Source organism: Nomascus leucogenys, chromosome 9 (genome assembly GCF_006542625.1).
Source record: "Nomascus leucogenys isolate Asia chromosome 9, Asia_NLE_v1, whole genome shotgun sequence".
NCBI lineage: Eukaryota > Metazoa > Chordata > Mammalia > Primates > Hylobatidae > Nomascus > Nomascus leucogenys.
In genome coordinates, this window is record NC_044389.1 from 83154450 (window position 1) to 83173733 (window position 19284).

Genomic DNA, 19284 nt, shown 5'->3' on the forward strand with positions numbered 1-19284 from the left:
GGGAAGAAGTTTTTGGCAACTGCTCCCTTGACAAACATCCAAAGAGCCAATTATTGCAGATAATTTTAAAAGCTGAAAAACTAATGATGATTTTATGGGTTCATTAACCTCATAGCATTGTTGATGTGTTCTCACAGAACTCTAGAAGGGGGTGGAGAGGTTGGAAAGAGTGTTCCTGTGAGTATCTCACTGGGAAAATCTCTATATACATTTCTCCTTGGATTGTGTTAATAACTCAGCCCAGGGCAGAGCCCAAAACTGCTGGCGCAGCGCATGGAAGGAGTTCCTGCTCCATCTCTCCTCTTGAGCCCAACCCATCTCTACTCCTGCTGAGAGCCCTGCCTCAGGTTGGCAAAGCCTCTATGTGGCTGTCAGAGAATCATACTTTTCCCACCCCTCAGGGGCACCACCCACAGGACTGCCATCTGCTGCTGGGTCCAGGAAAGGTTCTCTGCCTGCAACTCTGGAGCACAAATTCTCTGAAGATGCTATGGCCAAATTTTCATGGAGCATATTGACTTGGGGACAAGGTTTTAGAAACTCTGCTCACCTCCCAGCAGTGTGTACCAGAAAAGGAGCAGATGGGTGGGCATCTAAAATGTCACTGTTATGTTCTGGCTAATTTCCTCGTATTCATGAGACATTCAAGAGTAGGGAGCCACAATAATGTGTGATGACTTATAAGGGCCTGGAGCTCAAAGTGGAAGCACATATTTAAATTGGTGCCAGCTATATGTATGTATGTATGTATGTGTATGTGTATGTATATATATAAACATACATATACATACATATACACACACACACACACACACACACACATATATATATAAAGATGGTGAGATATACTAGGGCATTGCTACTCAAGTGTGGCCCTGGAACCAGCAGCAAGAGCATCACCTGACAGCTTGTTGGAAATGCAGAATGTGAAGCCTTAGTCCAGATTTATGGAATCAGAAACTATATTTTAGCAACATCCCTAGGTGATTTATAGACACATGAAAGTTTGAGAAGCAAACTGAGACACATTTATATCTTTTGGAATATATGGGACAATTGAAAGAACAAAGAATTTGAAATCAAAAGATGGGTTCAAGTGCTTGGTGAGGGTGATGGTATAAACATAGTTACAGATCAGTTCCCCGGGTGAGGGAGAGAAAGGAAAGCAAAACAGGAGCAGCCAAAACAGGGTCTTAGGCATCTTTCTGCTGTTCTTAGAGTCAGTACTCCCATGGTAGCAGAAATTAAATTTTCTCAAAATTTACTACTGTGGTCCCAATTTAAGTTAATTTAATTTATTTAGCAAACACTTATATAGCACTTACTATATGCCAGAAGAGCTCTCAGCACTTTACAAATATTCACATAATCCCCATAACAAGCTTAGGGGGCAAGCATAGCTAGTGTGACCCCCATTTTACAGAAAAGGGAACTGAGACACCTCCCTAGAGACACAATGAGATTAAATAATTTGCTCATAGCCACACAGTCAGGAAGGAACAAAGCTAGGATTCAAACCATGGAAGTCTGGTTAACGCTGGGTCTTAAACAATAAGGTCAATTGCTTCATAAATGGCAGAGGTAATTGAAACCTGACCCTAGGCATTCTAAATGTGACTTTTGTTGGAAATCCTTCGTTGTATCAGGTTGTTATATTTGCCATTAAAAGTAATGGCGAAAACGTAATTACTTTTTCACTAATATTTATATTTAAAAATTGGTACCACATTTGCTGTCTACTTCATCATATATTAATGCATATTATAACATAAAAATGATTCTTTTATTTACCTTTTATTGGCTAAAACTGATGTTTTCAGCCTCCGGCTTCACATTACTATTATAGTGTGGGTAAGCCTACATGAGAAGCACAGACTTAAAACTTTCTCAAGGACCATCTACAGCCAACAACAGCCAGAGACAAGCCCTGGGCCAAGAACATAATGCCCTGAAGGTTCTCCTAGGCTGAAGGAAAGATGGCCAAACCACAACTTCCATTGGAAATCATAGTTAAGTTAGATAACGTAATCATAGATAAGAAATCATAGTTAAATCATATATGCAGTCTGGTGGGGTTGTTCCTAACTTGGAGAAGCTTGTAAAATACATTCTTGGTTGACATATTGCTCTTATTCATAAAATGAACTGTTACTTTATACCTAGAGTATTCTTGCAAATCCTGCTTACCATTTTCTTTACCATTTTCTCTTTCTCGCTTTTTTTTTTTTTTTTTTTTTTTTGAGATGGAGTCTCACTCTGTCACCCAGGCTGGAGTGCAGTGGCACAATCTCGGCTCACTACAACCTCCACCTCCCATGTTCAAGCGATTCTCATGCCTCAGCCTCCCAAGCAGCTGCTGGGATTACAGGCATGTGTCACCACACCCGGGTAATTTTTGTATTTTTAGTAGAGGCAAGGTTTCACCATGTTGGCCAGGCTGGTCTCAAACTCCTGACATCAGGTGATTCACCGATCTCAGGCCCCCAAAGTGCTGGGATTACAGGCGTGAGCCACCTCACCCAGCCCTGCTTACCATTTTCAAAGACAAAAAATAAGTTTACACATTATGATCTACCCATTTGGATAACAATTTAATCATCATCAATCCAGTTATTATCAAACATTCAAATATTTAATGTGAAACTCAGATATACACAAAAAACAAATAAGGGCCATTGTCAAAGATTTCAGAAGATCTTATGGAACATTTTTCTTCTGAAGTAGAAAAATATACACAATTTTCCATGTCTTTTCTTGTAAATATGGTCTCATGAAACAGTTTGTTTTGCTGATATGTAGTTCAATTATAAGCACTAAGCACAGCTGACTGTACTAAAATTTCTTAGTCAATATCAGAAAAAAAAATGCAGAATAGGAAGGTACTACAAGGAGAGCAAGACTGCTGTTTAGTTTCATTTTTTACAGTTTGAATCATTTGGCTTTATAAATATTAGAGTAAAATCAGAATCTCACCCACCTGTAAAGTATAGCCTGCACCAGAGTGAAGGTGCTGGATGTGTAAGTAGGCCTGACGACAAAAGAAAAGGAAAATCACCTTCTTTCGTTAGGGCAAACTGAGCAACTTTAGCCTGGTGGTGAAGCACATGGGTTCAGGGTTCAACCAGCCTGACTGGGTGACTGATTTTCCCACATAGTAGTTGTGGCTTCTTAGGGTTGTTTGAAGATCAAACAAGAACTGTGTATCAACCATTAAGCACAACCCCTGTTTGCCTGGATTTACAATATGGTGCTCCCCATTTTCCAGCCTCTCGAATATACAATCCCATAATAAAAGGTTATTAATCCACAGTCATGAGGTTCACTGAGAAGCCAACTTGATAAAGGGGAGCCTCAGTTAACAATTTTGTATAAGGTGTAAGGAAGGGATCCAGTTTCAGCTTTCTACATATGGCTAGCCAGTTTTCCCAGCACCATTTATTAAATAGGGAATCCTTCCCCCATTTCTTGTTTTTGTCAGGTTTGTCAAAGATCAGATAGTTGTAGATATGCGGCATCATTTCTGAGGGCTCTATTCTGTTCCATTGATCTATGTCTCTGTTGTGGTACCAGTACCATGCTGTTTTGGTTACTGTAGCCTTGTAGTATAGTTTGAAGTCAGGCAGCATGATGCCTCCAGCTTTGTTCTTTTGGCTTAGGATTGACTTGGCGATGCGGGCTCTTTTTTGGTTCCATATGAACTTTAAAGTAGTTTTTTCCAATTCTGTGAAGAAAGTCATTGGTAGCTTGATGGGCATGGCATTGAATCTATAAATTACCTTGGGCACTATGGCCATTTTCACGATATTGATTCTTCCAACCCATGAGCATGGAATGTTCTTCCATTTGTTTGTATCCTTTTTTATTTCATTGAGCAGTGGTTTGTAGTTCTCCTTGAAGAGGTCCTTCACATCCCTTGTAAGTTGGATTCCTAGGTATTTTATTCTCTTTGAAGCAATTGTGAATGGGAGTTCACTCATGATTTGGCTCTCTGTTTGTCTGTGATTGGTGTACAAGAATGCTTGTGATTTTTGTACATTGATTTTGTATCCTGAGACTTTGCTGAAGTTGCTAATCAGCTTAAGGAGATTTTGGGCTGAGACAATGGGGTTTTCTAGATATACAATCATGTCATCTGCAAACAGGGACAATTTGACTTCCTCTTTTCCTAATTGAATACCCTTTATTTCCTACTCCTGCCTGATTGCTCTGGCCAGAACTTCCAGCACTATGTTGAATAGGAGTGGTGAGAGAGGGCATCCCTGTCTTGTGCCAGTTTTCAAAGGGAATGCTTCCAGTTTTTGCCCATTCAGTATGATATTGGCTGTGGGCTTGTCATAGATAGCTCTTATTATTTTGAGATACATCCCATCGATATCTAATTTATTGAGAGTTTTTTAGCATGAAGGGTTGTTGAATTTTGTCAAAGGCCTTTTCTGCATCTATTGAGATAATCATGTGGTTTTTGTCTTTGGTTCTGTTTATATGCTGGATTACATTTATTGATTTGTGTATGTTGAACCAGCCTTGCATCCCAGGGATGAAGCCCACTTGATCATGGTGTATAAGCTTTTTGATGTGCTGCTGGATTCGGTTTGCCAGTATTTTATTGAGGATTTTTGCATCAATGTTCATCAAGGATATTGGTCTGAAATTCTCTTTTTTCGTTATGTCTCTGCCAGGCTTTTGTATCAGGACGATGCTGGCCTCATAAAATGTGTTAGGGAGGATTCCCTCTTTTTCTATCGATTGGAATCGTTTCAGAAGGAATGGTACCAGTTCCTCCTTGTACCTCTGGTAGAATTCGGCTGTGAATCCATCAGGTCCTGGACTCTTTTTGGTTGGTAAGCTATTGATTATTGCTACAATTTCAGAACCTGTTATTGGTCTATTCAGAGATTCAACTTCTTCCTTTAGTTTAGTCTTGGGAGGGTGTATGTGTCGAGGAATTTATCCATTTCTTCTAGATTTTCTAGTTTATTTGCATAGAGGTGTTTGTAGTATTCTCTGATGGTAGATTGTATTTCTGTGGGATCGGTGGTGATATCCCCTTTTTCATTTTTTATTACATCTATTTGATTCTTCTCTCTTTTCTTCTTTATTAGTCTTGCTAGCGGTCTATCAATTTTGTTGATCTTTTCAAAAAACCAGCTCCTGGATTCATTAATTTTTTGAAGGGTTTTTTGTGTCTCTATTTCCTTCAGTTCTGCTCTGATTTTAGTTATTTCTAGCCTTCTGCTAGCTTTTGAATGTGTTTGCTCTTGCTTTTCTAGTTCTTTTAATTGTGATGTTAGGGTGTCATTAATTCAAGATGGATTAAAGACTTAAATGTTAGACCTAAAACCATTAAAATCCTGCAAGAAAACCTAGGCAATACCATTCAGGACATAGGCGTGGGCAAGGACTTCATGTCTAAAACACCAAAAGCAATGGCAACAAAAGCCAAAATTGACAAATGGGATCTAATTAAACTAAAGAGCTTCTGCACAGCAAAAGAAACTACCATCAGAGTGAACAGACAACCTACAGAAAATTTTTGCAACCTACACATCTGACAAAGGGCTAATATCCAGAATCTACAATGAACTCAAACAAATTTACAAGAAAAAAACAAACAACCCATCAAAAAGTGGGCAAAGGACATGAACAGACACTTCTCAAAAGAAGACATTTATGCAGCCAAAAAACATATGAAAAAATGCTCATCATCACTGGCCATCAGAGAAATGCAAATCAAAACCACAGTGAGATACCATCTCACACCAGTTAGAATGGTCATCATTAAAAAGTCAGGAAACAACAGCTGCTGGAGAGGATGTGGAGAAATAGGAACACTTTTACACTGTTGGTGGGACTGTAAATTAGTTCAACCATTGTGGAAGTCAGTGTGGCGATTCCTCAGGGATCTAGAACTAGAAATACCATTTGACCCAGCCATCCCATTACTGGGTATATATCCAAAGGACTATAAATCATGCTGCTATAAAGACACATGCACATGTATGTTTATTGCGGCACTATTCACAATAGCAAAGACTTGGAACCAACCCAAATGTCCAACAATGATAGACTGGATTAAGAAAATGTGGCACATATACACCACGTAATAGTATGCAGCCATAAAAAATGATGAGTTCATGTCCTTTGTAGGGACATGGATGAAGCTGGAAACCATCATTCTCAGTAAACTCTCGCAAGGACAAAAAACCAAACACCGCATGTTCTCACTCATAGGTGGGAACTGAACAATGAGAACTCAGGGACACAGGAAGGGGAACATCACACTCCAGGGACTGTGGTGGGGTGGGGAGAGGGGAGAGGGACAGCATTAGGAGATGTACCCAATGCTAAATGACGAGTTAATGGGTGCAGCAAAACAACATGGCACATGGATACATATGTAACAAACCTGCACATTATGCACATGTACCCTAAAACCTAAAGTATAATAATAATAAAAAAAAAAAATTTTGTGCCACATAACACGCGTTTAAAACGTTCATGGAGAGATTGCAGTAAGGAAATTTGGACACTGACTAGGAATACTTGATAATTATCCCCTTTTAGAGCCAACAAATATTTACTGAGTACCAAGTTAATGCCAACTCACTACTGTCTGTAGAGGGTACAAGGAGTCATGACCCCTGATTTCTAAGACCTAACATCCTCGAGAAAATAAAGCACTTAAAAAAAAATCTGTGTTTCAGACTTTGTATGCCAATTGCTAGAGGTATATACTATGAAAGTTTCAAAGAAGGTGAGATTTCATTCAACAAAGCCAGTAGGAACAGCTTCAAAGGGAGACAGAACTGAGCTGGGCTGGGCTTCCCAATGAAGGAATCTAGGCCTCTCACAGGGCCCCACCAGCCTGCTCTGGGTTTGGCTGCTAGCTCTCTGACCTCATCCAGAATCATGTTCCCTGAACTCACTCTGCTCCTCCTCTCTGTCCTTCTTTCTGTGTCTTCAACCTACCAAGTGTGCTCTGCCTCAGAACCTCTGCAATTGCTGCCACTCTTCCTGGAATGTTTTGCCCCACATTCTTGAGTTGAGAGCTCCGTTTAATTATATCTCAGGCTAAATGTCTGTTCAATTCTCTCTTCTCTTTCTCTAACATTTCGCTTTCTCTGCCTTCCCATAGTTTCTACTTGTCATGAAACTCTCCAGCATGTGGCTGGATTTGGTTTGAGGTCATTCCAGTGGCTTGACATGGTCCTCACACTTCAATCACAAATTGACATAGTCTCCAAGTTTCTTGGCTTCAATTCTCAAAATAAGCTTTCTATTCGACATCAGACCAGGTGTGCTTCCCTGGCCTGGTTGTTTGAGGTCATGAGGTTGGGGTTATGGTTTAATAGATTCTTAGAGAGCCTATACGGAGGGAAGGTGATAAATCTTTCTCAATACTCTTGTCTACTGTGGTATTTTCCTGACACCATTGTTATTTCATTAATTCTATTAGTTTTAAGTTTGTTGCTTTAGCTTTCTAAATATCCGAATGCATCATCTAAAATAATAATCATTTTGTTTTCTTTATGCCTCACTTTCTTAATTAACAAATTTGAGGATAAATGACAATACTATGCTCTTAGATTTGTTGTGATGTTTAAATCAGTTAATACCTATAAAGTACTTAGGACAATATTTAGCACAGAGCAAACATTCAACAAATATTGCCAATTGTTCTTACCATTATTATTCATTTTCATGGCAAAGTCCTTTGTAGGACTTTTACATTTTGAGTAAGGTGTGGGAGATTGGTGGAGTAGGTATACCAGGTAAGAGAAGTTATCAGAAATATGCAAATATAAGGCATGATAACATTTTTAAATGTTAGATGATAAAATTATCAGCAAGTACATTTGTTAGATATGCTGAAAAAATATTAAACTTAAAAGCTGATTTCACATGTTCCCACAGCAATATTTCTCAAAAAAAAATTTGCTCCCTTTTCTACCTCCTTTTGACCACTGTAGTCAATACTCTCTAAACACCTATTATATTCCTGGCCTTCATCCATGTGATTGGGTTCCCCACAGAAGGGCACTCTGATGGGGCATTGTGCTGACCCATGATGGTCAGGTAATAAGAGCATGACATAAACTTTTGTTACTGAAAGCCACAAAGACTTAGGGGCTGTTAATTGTTGCAGCATTACTCTGCCTCAGCTGACTGATAGACCATGAATGAAAAACCCACATTCATACCTTTAAGTAGATACTCTAAATTCTCTGAATACAAAGTTAAGTGAGAGATCATCTAGCCGAACTAGTAGGTTGTAATGTCTCTAGAGAAGGAAAAACAAGAAATATTTAAGTAGCTATAGGCATAAGATTTAAGCAATAGTTCTCAAAATTATCTTAATGCCCTACATCTAGAAAAATTAGTTATCTGTATGTTGAAATGAAATTCATACATGTTATGCACCAGTAAGTGTAACTTTCTAAAAATTTAAAGCAATATCCTAATTATTATAAAAAGGAGATATAAAATATATTGATGAGGTAATATGTGTTTCAGTGTTACAATAAAATAACATGTATTTCAACATGTAAATGCACAGACAAGACTATATCTGAAGGCATCAATGTAATATAAAAGAAGTACAAGAAAATGTAAGTGTATAAGTCCAAGAGGTTACTGGAATTAGAATCAATGATAGGGTATTTCCCTAATATAAACAACGAGTTAATGGGTGCAGCACACCAACATGGCACATGTATACATATGTAACAAACCTGCACGTTGTGCACATGTACCCTAGAACTTATAGTATAATAAAAAAAAGAATCAATGATAGGATATTTAATAACATGGTAGATTTGTTATGATGGTAAAGAAAAAAAGAAAAAACCTTAAAGTAGTTATTAAAAATTAATTAAATAATTAAAAAGCAAGTAAAAATGCAGAAGTATATTTTTACAAATTAGCTGAGCCTTTCTTATAACACTTATGTCAAAAGAATTTACTCAATGTATCATGTTATGTAAAGTAAAAAATGCATCAAAGAAAAGATATCTCTTACTTTAAAAATCCCAACATATGACAATGCATGAAGAAATATCTTATATAAAAAAGCCTTTGGGCATACAGTGGATTATCACTCAGTAATAAAAGGTACAAACTATTGATACATGCCACAACTTAATTGAATCCCAAAGGCATAATCCTGAGTAAAAGAAGACAATGTCAAAAAGTTATATACTGTATGATCCAAGTTACATGGCATTCTTAAAAAAGACAAAGCCTATACTGACCTTAAAGAAAATAGATCACTCATTGCCAGGACTCAGGAGTGAAGTGTGTGACTTCCCTGAGGGGCAATCTGAGAAGGATTTTTGGAGCAATGGAACTATTCTGTATCTTGGAACTGTTCTGTATCTATACACTTGCTAAAACTCATACTGCTATACAAACACACACATACACAAAAGACACCAACTCTACTGTATGTTTATTTAAAAAAAGAGACAGTTGTATTAGTCAGGGGGTTCTTCAGAGAAAAAGAACCAGTAGTGTGTGTGTGTGTGTGTGTGTGTGTGTGTGTGTGTGTGTGTGTGTGTGTGTGTATGTGTGTATAATAAGAGATTTATTAAAAGTAATTGGCTCACATGATTATGGGGGCTGGTAAGTCCAAATCTGCAGTGTGTGACAGCAGACTGGAGACCCAGGAGAGCCAATGCTGCAGATAAAGTTCAAAGACAGTCTTCTGGAGAATTTCCTCTTGCTTGGGAAGGCAGGCCTTTGTTCTATTCAGGCCTTCAACTGATTGTATGAGGCCCATCCACATTATGAAGGGCAATCTGGTTTGCCCAATGTTTGCCAACTTTAATGTTAATTTAATCCAAAAACATCCTCCAAGCTGACACATAAAATTAATTATCACAACCCTGGATGCAATATCCTTCAATAGGCAACTAGAAATTAATGGTAGATTGGAAAAAAAAGGAATATAAGAGGTCAGGATAAATCAAGATGCATCCAAAACACAAATAAATAAATAATTTCAACATAACTTTCATGACATTTATTACCAACTGACTTACACATTTAATTGTTTATGACAGAAAAAAAAGAATTTTTGAAACAGACTTTATTAATTACATTTAAAACAGAATTTATTAACTACATTTAGTGATATTCCTGGACTTTTTTCTATTTATTGAATAATGCTTATTTTTAAGTCAATCTGTTAAGGAAATCTCAAATTTTCAAATATCTTTCATTCCAAGTAGTGCTCACTTTGTATGGTACTGTGTTAACTGAAACAGTATATCAGAATTGTGCAAAGCAAGGACACAGCTTCAATATGCACAGGTTTCAGTTAACATGATGCCATGCAAAATGAAGACTGCCTGTACATATTTGACTGTTACAGCTACAAATGCAAGCTGACACGGGTGTATATATTAGCAGCTCTAATACCACAAATAGCATCATTGTCAGTGATGTGCATTTCCAAAATTGTAAATCATTCTTGGTAAATTTCCTAACAAAACAAAGAACAATTCATTTTTAGTTTTCATAGTGTTTGCATTCCTAAGAAAATTGGTATGTATTAAATGTTCAAAAATTACTTTATATGTATTTCCCTAGCTCCCTGTCTGCTAAATGTCAGAAGACCTCTCCCCATACTGTGAAACATAAATTCAACCCCCACCAAATTTTCAAAATACTTCTAAGAAAGGATACCCTCCAACAAAATCACCACTTACAGCTTTAAGAAGATACCATAAAGACTACCCACTTAAAGTCCTAATACAAATTGGACTATATTAAATTTCAGAAGACATTTTTTATACATATAATGACTGGACAAAGCAAGTATCTTAAAGTTTAGGGGTCTCTGACCTTTAACGTTCAGATTTAAATTGCTCATAAAATCTTGGTCCATTAGCCATTCAGACAGAGAGAAAGCCTACCTTTGTTCCTCATATATAGTGAATGCTCAATAAATTTAATTGAAATTCAAGGCAGGCAAACTTGGTTTTGCTTAAAAAAAAAATTGGGATAATTGGTATGGTAATTCCTAAACTGATTTCAGTATAGGGGAAAATAATTCACTCAAAAACCACAGATTTTCTTTCGTTTCTTTGGTGTACTACTAGTTTCCTTTTGCTGTTTTACATCAAAACCAGTAACTCCTGCAAACCCTATTCTCAAGGTAATAAGCAGAATCATAGGAGAGGTTATGGCCTTAATATAAACCAACCCAAGGACAGATTGAAGGTAAAAATCTTGGCTTTGAAATCATGCATTAAATGCACCATGTTATTCAGCTCATGACAATAGATACTTTGTTGTTGTTTTGTTTTGTTTATTCAAAAATTTTATTTGCAAACTAAATTTCCATAATACATTGCCAAGAGAGTATAATTGTTATCTATGTAAATGTTTGTGGTAACATACTAAAATAGCAATTTACTACTTCAGTTATGCTTCTGATAACATCATTTCATTTTGGATCATTCAAAGACAGTTGGGTCCTTGATTATAAGACACAGTCTCTATTTCTAGAAAAATAAAGTAAAATAAAGAAATATGCTTCTAAAGAATTGTTTATCACTTGATAATTACAGAGCCCTTGAAGCTATTCTCTATATTTCAAGAACTCTTATTTTTTTTCCTTGGGATCAAGCAGTTCTTTGTTTTAATTTATTTTCCTCTTAAATGCCTCCTGCTATTTAAGCAATAATTCCTTCCAAATCAATTGTTAGCAGCAGTTAATGACTGGTTGGTTAATTAATAGCTCAAAGCAAAGCTGAGGGTGTTCCGTGTTCTAACAAACCACCAGAGTCTAACTGGGGTATTATTTTTACTATACCCTGTAATCAGTGGCTTCTCACAGCATTGTGGCCACATATTACTTTATTTTTACTAAACAGGATGAGTTAAATGGGAAATAGGTGACAGCGTTATAAAATCAGTTACAGTAATATACATTTTCTAAAATTATTTGCATGTCCAGATTGATTTCTTATTTCCATAGGATGTGCCAGAAGGCAGGGGGGTGAAATGTCAGCTTGTACCGGTTAGTAAACTCATTTAATGGTAGCAGTTTCCTCTCTTCAACCCTCCAGGGCTCCAAGCCTGATTATCTGCAAAAGCCTCATGGCATTTCAAATGTTTTCTGATTCAAAATTGTGGCACTGCACTTACTGACAGCAAAAGGAAATAAACCGTGCTGCACATTTTCTGCCTGATAAACATACGGTTTACTTAACAACACCAGATATGCCTTCTGTATAGTTAATAGACGGGATATGTGCTTAATCATTACTGCCAAGAACCTAAACATCAGGCTGGGCGCGGTGGCTCACGCTTGTAATCCCAGCACTTTGGGAGGCCGAGGCGGGCGGATCCCAAGGTCAGGAGATCAAGACCACGGTGAAACCCCGTCTCTACTAAAAATACAAAAAATTAGCCGGGTGTGGTGGCGGGCGCCTGTAGTCCCAGCTACCCGGAGAGGCTGAGGCAGGAGAATGGCGTGAACCCGGGAGCCGGAGCTTGCAGTGAGCCGAGATTGCGCCACTGCACTCCAGCCTGGGCGACAGAGCGAGACTCCGTCTCAAAAAAAAAAAAAAAAAAAAAAAAAAAAAAAAAAAAAAAAAAAGAACCTAAACATCAAGAGTCCTCAAATGCTATTCCTAACACCTCCTGCCTTGTTCTATGTGACCACAGGGAAGTAATTCAGCAACTTTGTGCTTTGTTACTAAGAATTCTAACAATCAACCAAAATCAAAGACAGCTATTCCAAAAATGAGCCTAGAGATGCTATAATGCCCTTGAGTTTTGCCTTTATTAGAAATATATTGATAAATGTATTGCATGGAAATAAATGTCAGGCACATATTTTGTGATTTACTAAAGTAGTGCTTTCATTGTTCTATATCGTCCTTTCAACTACCAACTCCTTCAGATGATATTGAAATGGAAAATGTTTCCTTATGGCCCTCACAGGGCGTGCGATGGGGGTGTGGCTCACTTCTTCGATGCCCTGCTGCTCAAACCCCTAGGGGGAGCATGCAGACGGATAGGTTGTGGGGCTCTAACCCCATGGCGGTGTCTAGGGGTGAATGTTTACAGCTCCTGAAGCCCCAGTGGGCATGTGTTACAGGGTGCTCTTTTAGTTTAGCTGTCCATAGGCAGCTTGTGTTAATCAGCTCAATTAGACCCTCTGCCATATCACAATAACAGAGGACTTTCTGTATCCTGGGATTCTTGCCTTGGTGTACCAGAAGAACTGGATCACACCTGGAGAATGGGTGCAAGGTTTCCTTGAGTAGAGATAGCTCTCAACAAATGGGGGAGCCAGAAGGGGAGGAAGTGGGAAAGTGGTTTTCCCCTGGAGTTGGGCCACTCAGGGGCCAGGCTGTTCTCCAACTGCCCCGGCTAAACTCTGCATTGTTCCGCTGGTCGATGGCCTCCATTCCTGCCAACGTCTGTTGGTGTGCTTTTCTGCCGACATGCTCCCCTTGACGTCCTCTCAACGTCCAGCCACTTGTGTCTCTGTCCACTAGAGTCTCAGGGTTTTTATAGGCACGGGATGGGGACATGGAGGGTCAGGGTGGTCTTGGAAAATGCAATGTATGGGCACGAAGGCAGGAGTGCATGTCCTCACCTAGGTCCATGGGCACAGGCCCGGGGGCTGAAGCACTAACCAGGGACCTGCTTTTCTCTACCTAGCACTTCCCTGCCCCCTCCCATATCAGTATTGGCAAGATAGCTCTGATTTTATCATTTATTCCTCTGTATACTTACAAAATGTTGCGATACCAAGGGTAAATCTGTGTGGAGTTAGGGTATAAACATTAGTTAATATTCTGCCTTCTGTATTTCAATGTAATAAACTATTGCCTGATGAAAGTTGAGATATCACCATGTAATAAGTCCCAAATCCGAATTTCAGGAATTTGCTGGCAGCACAGTATCATAGGCTTTCAGAGATGATAGTGGAAGAGAAAAGTTGATGGAGCTAGAAACAGTAATGAAAAGTATAGACTATTCCTGGATAGAGAACTCTGAAGGGGAAAAGAGATGGAAGATAAATAATCACTGAAGAAAAAAAAAAAAGACCACAATAAAGATTTCATCAAATTTATAGCAAGTAAAAGTCACATTAATGTCATATACTCATTCTCGTGAAAATCACAAATAATGCTTTTGGCTGAGTCACAAAGTAAGTAAAACCCAAAGCTTGTGTCCCCTGTTCTCTGACAGTATTTCAAACTTGGTTAGCAAGCTGTTGCCCAGATTTTTGTTAAAGGTTATTCATTGAATCTCCAGTCCAGGTATATTTTATTATTTTCACAATTTCTAAAATTTCATTGTTCACTAAACTGCCTCAAATTGCCAGAATAAGCAAAACATGTCCATTAAGATAATAAATGTCCAACAAGCTTCCTGTCTGCAGAGATGATTAATGACTTAAAAGATTAAAATATCCCCAGAAATGACTTTTTAGCTAAACCAAGTCCCTAAGTGAATTACCCTCCCATGAGTCTACCTGTAATGTTATAAGCTTTGAAATATGATTTTTCTATCAGAACTATAATAGACATTCTCTACTTTCAGCCATTTGAACAGCATTTTCAGATTTAGGGGAAATAAATTTATTTAAATTTTGATAGGGGTTTATTTTAACTTTATTAATACTACCATTATATTAATGGACAAAAATAACGTCTGCTTGCAGAGTATCTAAGCTATTCTAAGTGCTGGTCCTTATTTTATTTAACTCTATAATAAATCTGTCTGGTTAGTGTTTTTATATATATTTTATTGTGCATACCAAAGATACGAAGGTGCAGAAATATTAAGTGTTTTGGCCAAGGTCAGCCAGGTAGCAGTGAGCAGAGCCAGGATCCAAACATAAGTCTGCCTGACTCCAACACTGTTATATCGAATAAGTGGCACTGACCCTTGAATCTCACATCAATCTCTAAATCAGAATGTGTTACTTCTGATGATGACACAATCATCCTTTCTGTCTTTCAAGTTCCATTCTTGTACAATTTTTGCTTTATGTTTTCCTAACTTCTAGGTCAAACCGTAGAAGTGTCTGGAGCAGAACACTTCTGCTCCCTTGCAGGGAATGCAAGGGCATTCTTGCCTTCTGCAGTCTTCCAGTTAAGAATCACATGGCTGACCCTGAAATAGAATTCCCCACCTTAAAGCTCATTTTGATGGCTCAGTGGAAACCTATGGCCAAACAAACCAAAAGTGATCAAGATATGGACCCAAGTGCCATAAGAGCACTCAAAGTTTATTTTACTATATTCAGAAGTGCTCAGGGCTCGTTTTACCATATTCACTAGGCTTTATTGAGAATCAGTGATGGGGAAGTATGCCTTATAGTGCCCTGCAGAAGAACTTGGTCTAGTAGTTCCACTGAAGGAAGACTGAACAGTTCACCTGAGGCATTCACAAATGAGCACAATGCAATAATGTGAGAACCACCAGCAACCTTTGGGACTTCTAAATGATCTTGGCAATAATTATAGCTGTGGGTCTTGAATCAGCAATAATATTTCTACATTTGTCAAAGTAAGGGGAACAAAAACTGTATACATGTTCTACTTGTATCAAAGGCAGATATTTTTCTGTTATTAATCCTGCTTTTCTTTCATGTCAACAACCTAGACTTCTCTGCTTTAAGGCAGGCTGCCATGTAAGCCTGTCACAGCTATTAATTAGCTATGGGTTAAAAAGCTAAGCACAATCTATGACTGTGAATTTAGGATCACCCTGTGGTAGAACATGCAGCAATATTTTAGTCAGTTGGGCTATGTTTACTTTATGTAAGAATGCAAGAAGAAATAAGCCATACACAATAAATTTATTTCTCACATACAAATGAATCAATATATTTGCCTTTGAGACCACGTTAATTATTCACACAGTTTAGCAAGTATTCAAAATACTGCAGCAGTGGAAACTAATGCAATAAAAATAATTTTCACACGTTTTTCATTTTCTGTGAGAGTTGTTCTTCCAATTCCCTTTCTAAGTGTTTATAGTTCATAGAAACTGTTTAATATCTAACAAATTGTTATTTAGAGAAGTATATTTTCTATTCCTTCATATTACGTCATGGGCAAATGATAATCCAAGAATGTGTTGTTGAAAAGTAAAGGAGGCAACTAGAGTTTGTTTGCAAGTTTCCAGTTTGCAAAAGAGAAATTTCAGGCTATGGCTCAGCTTTAGAAAGGAAAAGAAGTCAGGCCCAGACTGAGGGGACAAACTTATATTGGGAGGGGCTAATGATTGGAGTAGTGGATTGCTTGGCCTAAGTTTGAAACTTAGGGACAGTTTAAAGAGCAGACATAATTAAAGCAAGCCACCAACTGGGAGAAATATGCTCCTTGGCTAAGTCTACATTTACTCATTTATATTTGACTACCAGTGAGTGTGGGAAGAAAATGGAGGAGGCAAACGCAGGGTAAATCATGTCACAAACACTGGTAGAGACATCCAGTTCCGTTCACTCAATTAGTTGAGGAAATATGAGCCATCTCTTTTCTTTTTATGCATGAGCAGAGAAAAAAGTCACTTTACCCTGTTTTTATGTGAATAGCAATCATAGATATTTAAGTCTGTCCTAGAACAAGCAAACAAACAAACAAAAAGGCAAGTCTTCATGATTTCACTCCGTTAAACTGTTTTTCCTAAGGTGTGCCTTTCATAACGATGGGTGTCCAAAAGTTATGCAGTCATAGCCAACAGAATATACTCTGCAGAACTGAGAAAGAGTAGCATTCAAGAGTTTCACTTAATTTTGAAAATGTCCAAGTTTTTAAAAACCACTTATTAAATAAAATATATTATATCTTCCTACCTAGAAAAGCATCCTTTAAAACCACCCAAAAAACCAGATTGGAATTTTGAATTCTCAGATGTCTTGTTGCATGATGGAAGGCAACAGGCTCAGGATCTATGTCCTGGACTGTGAAGCTTGCGGAAAGTTATTTTCTAAATCTGCTCCAATTTTCCAACACGATTTCCAGAATGTACAGATCAAAACTTAACAGATTATGCTCTACTTCTGAAAGAAAAGAGGTGTATACATATTTTGGAAAGATATCTATCCAAAATAGTTTCAGCACTCCAAAGAGTAATTTTTATTTGTCTGAAAATGCACTTAGAAGAATAAGTTCATTCCTGAGTAACCAAATAAATGTGATTCAACTTAACAAGAGTTGGGCTAATCGCAAACATACATTAGACATTTCTTGGCTTTTACGTGTTATCTCATTGCCACATGAAAATATTAGTTTTGTTTTGTGGCACCCACAGTCACAGCTTGATGAGGCTGACTAAAGAGCTTTTTTTCTACAAGTAGCTTTCTTTATAGAAAATGCAAAACTCAAGTTTTTTTGTAGTTTAATTTTTAAGTATTTTTTATTGTCTTTATTCTTTCTTTCTTTCTTTCTTTCTTTCTTTTTTTTTTTTTTTTTTTTTTGATGGAGTCTTGCTCTGTTGCCAGGCTGGAGTGCAGTGGCATAATCTCAGCTCACTGCAACCTCTGCCTCCTGGGTTCAAGTGATTCTCCTGCCTCAGACTCCCTAGTAGCTAGGACTACAGGTTCGTGCCACCACACCCAGCTAATTTTTGTATTTTTAGTAGAGACAGGGTTTTACCATGTTGGCCAGGATGGTCTCCATCTCTTGACCTCATGATCCGCCCGCCTCAGCCTCCCAAAGTGCTGGTAGTACAGGCGTGAGCCACTGCGCCCAGCCAATTCATTTCTTCTTTAATTCACTCTTTCATCACCTATTATTTACCAGGAACTCCCTCAGGTATGAGATCTACACATATGAAAAAGATAAATTTTTGCCTTCAAAGGACTTATAATATTATTTGACCTACCCAGGTTTAAATATTTACATTTGATAATATTCAAATGCTATAAAAATGTCTAAACACTTTCTCAAGAAAAACTGAATTACAGTAGTTTGCAGAGATTTTATAACAGCAAGGCACAATTTGAAGAGTTCAGCTTTATATATGGGAAAGCAACATTCTCAAGCAAGCCAACAGCTTCAATTGGGTTAATACTATTAGGAATTATTAAGCCTGCCTTCCTCCTATGAGTAACTAATTTGTATTGAGCACTCACTATAAGCAATTCTAATTTTCATGTTTATTATCTTACTTATTTCCTCATTAGAACTACGTAGGATCAGAAGCCTCCATCCTTTCTCACAGGAGAGTATCATTTGAGACTAGCAGCTTTGGAAGAGTCTCACAGCTTTTTAAATGTTAATTCCTGGCTAGAAAAAAAAAGTTTAATTCTATGTTCTGTACAGTGTGTAACTCCATGTCATTGCTCAATAAATGTTAAATACCAATAATAACTATGGTGGTAATCAGAATTTGTTTTCATATAAACTAGTTTGTCTCAACCTTGCTTTTACCGTGTGTCTCCTAGTAATTGTCTGGCATTTTCCCTGCTGTTCTTGTCTTTTTTAATTACATCCTACTGACATGACTCTTAAAGCATCTTGAAGCAAATGGAAGAAAGGCTTAATGGTTTCTACACAAAAGGAGCAGCAGGACACAGATGCCTAGCAGTCAGAACAATAAACTCAAAAGAAATGGGCAGGATCTTGCTTTGCTTTCATTCCTCATAAATGGAAAAGAGGAGGATGGGGGAGAGTGAGAGTACAAGGGAGGAAGGAAGAGGAATTTGCTTGCATAGGTTTACTGATGAGGGCAAACACAATTTTCTTTGTTTTAGTTTTATTGGGAAGAGTTGGTACGTTATATAATTCACAGACACAGCATAAGGCATTTGCTTAGGGTTGGGTAAGGAAGAAGAAGATGTGCATATAAATGTCATTTGTTGACAGATATTGAGATCTATCTCACATGAAACACACTTGTGGCCCAGTGGAGAAATATAAATTTCACCCCATCTCCAACCTTTGAGTTGCAGATTGGAAAATAAATCATTTTCAGAGACCCATGTCTGGTTGTCGGGGCTTTCTCCATAGCACCCTGGATTTCAAAGGTCAGGTAGACTTAAGAATACTGAAGTAATGCGAACTGTTAAAGCACCATTGAGACCATCTTAACCTAATGGTTAGTAGCACTAGCTTTGGGACAGTATAGCCTACCATATGCACTACTTAGGTTACAATAGAGTTGCTGTAACTATATATGAAAATAAGGAACATACATTGACAGCCTATCATGTGCACTTTTGCTTGTGCTGCTTCATATGATCAGGTGGCAAACTCTGTAAGGAAGCATTACCTTCATCATTTTCCAGTTGCAGAAACCATCTAA